A 2268-nucleotide genomic window follows, 5' to 3' on the forward strand; every position below is an offset into this window, starting at 1 on the left:
ACAGTGGGGCCAGGATAATAAAATACACAACCAGAAAAAGAGAGAACCATGGGATGTTCAGAATGCATATGGCCATCTTCTCAAGAAATTGTATAAAAATATAGGACAACTCCTAGCAACATTTGAGGAAGAAGCAAAGTGAGCATCTCTTTCTTTGTACTCTGATATGCCATCTCTCACTTCACCTCCCTCCTCACTTCCTACCTCCCTCAGTAATTCATTTTCAGAAACAAATTATAAGCAAATTAATTGGGCTAATAGAACTCTACACAAAAGTACACATTTTCTTTCTTTAGTTTCTCCCACACCACAAGGAGTTCATCAGAAATAAAGAGTATCTGAAGCTATGAGATTCTAGTGGGCAGAGTGTAAGTTTCATTGTTACCTGCCTTATCTGCTTCCATGGCATGATTAAGAATGGTTCACACTGTTTGATTTCTGTAATGATGGTAATTGTGATAGAGTAGATAGGGTTTCCTAAGTTACTAAATAATCCCCATTAAGGATCATGTCACCTAAAACTGAGAGAAGAGTTAATCTTTGAAAAGTTGACAGGAGCGTTTCATACTATCTCTAAGGGCCTCTTTGACTTTGTCATTCCGGAGAGTAAAGATGAAAGGGTTCAGAAAAGGAGTTACTACAGAAACCAGCAGGGAAACTATCTTATTGTACTCAGCTGCCTGTGTTTGATTGGGTTTCACATATAGCCATGGTCAGCAAATGGGGGCTCATGAGCCACATGCAGCTCTTTGGCCCCTTGAGTGTGGCTCTTCCACAAAATACCACGGCCTGGGTGAGTCTGTTTTGAAGAAGTGGCATTAGAAGAAGTTTAAGTTTAAAAAATTTGGCTCTCAAAAGAAATTTCAATTGTTGTACTGTTGATATTTGGCTTTGTTGGCTAATGAGTTTCCCAACCACTGACATAGAGGAACAGGCAGGTGCCATAAACAATCATGACAAAGGTGAAGTGGGAGGCACATGTAGAGAAGGCTTTCCTCCTGCCAGAGGCAGTGGGATCTTGAGAATGGTGGAGATGATGTAAGTGTAGGAGGCAATTGTTGGTACCAAAGAACCAATGATAATGAAAATGGCCATTAAAAAAAGAATAAACTCTGTGAAAAGGCTGTTATCACAGATCACAGGATAGTTTGAGAAGTTGCCCTCCATCACAATAAAAATGGTCTAACACATTTGATTTGCAGAAGGTCAGCTGAAATGTGGCATAGACTGGCCAGATTTCAGAAAGGAACCCAAACACCCATGATACAATTACCACCCAGATGCAGGTGTGCCTGTTCATAATGATGTTGTACCTCAAAGGTTTACAGACAGCCACATAACGATCCACAGCCATTGCTCCCAGTAATGCGAATTCTGTGGTCCCCACAGCAAGGTACAGGAAGAGCTGGGTGACACATCCAGCCAGAGATATTGTCTGCATCCTGGGGAGCAGCAACCCCTGAAGCATGACAGGAATGATAGTGGATGTGGTCAGGATCTCCAAGGCAGAGAGGTGGCCAAGGAAGAAATACATGGGGGACTGTAGAAGTTTATCAACACAGACAATCACAATGATGTGTTTCCCATTAATTTCACTGAGTAGAAGAGGAAGAAAGTAGCAAAGATGATATGGTGTAGTTCCTTGGGGCCAGGGAAACCAAGGAGACAAAATTCAGTGGCACTTGAGTGATTGCTCATCATTTAGTCCTTGTTTCTGCTCCTTTTGAAACTCAGATATCAAAGGAGAGGTGGCACTGCTCCACATGGTCCTGCTATCAAGAGAGAAGGAAGACAGATTAGGATGAGAAACTATTTTTGACTGATGATCACATGAGTTGCCTCTACTACTATGCTCTGCACAAAGACAGACCTAAATATTGCCTCTTCAATGCTCGCTGTCAGGAATGGGTGAAGGCAGCTTTTTCTGTATTGGTGTGAAAAAAAATCTTCCTTGTCTTTTCCCCCCACTGGAAGTGCCTTCCCCAGGGGATATAGGCTATGACATTTTAAACTACTTAATTTTAAAACTGAATTAATTAGCCCCTAACGGTCCTGGGATTGTCCTATTTCCTCTTAGGTGTACTATATCAGATGATATGATGGCATTTCAAATGAAGTCTAAGGCACGGAACTTTGACCCCCAGCCCTCATCCACACTGGTACTACACAGACCCACGTTGGGACCAGCAGAAAAAAGACAGGGAGTCCAAGAAAACATCTCTGTGTTTCCCCAGATCGTATAACCTCCATATTATATAGCAGCAAGAT

At 42.0% G+C, this 2268-nt stretch overlaps 1 pseudogene across 1 annotated transcript; it reads right to left on the reverse strand.

Moving 5' to 3' along the window:
• Positions 1–533: 533 nt before the first annotated feature.
• On the reverse strand, positions 534–1701 carry LOC308246558 (olfactory receptor 9A4-like; annotated as a pseudogene). The gene is made up of 2 exons: positions 919–1701; positions 534–697 (listed from the first exon to the last, which is right to left on the reverse strand). The product of its transcript is annotated as an olfactory receptor 9A4-like (transcript).
• Between the last annotated feature and the right edge of the window lie 567 nt (positions 1702–2268).

Source organism: Plecotus auritus, assembly GCF_963455305.1.
Source record: "Plecotus auritus genome assembly, chromosome: 4".
NCBI classification, from domain to species: domain Eukaryota; kingdom Metazoa; phylum Chordata; class Mammalia; order Chiroptera; family Vespertilionidae; genus Plecotus; species Plecotus auritus.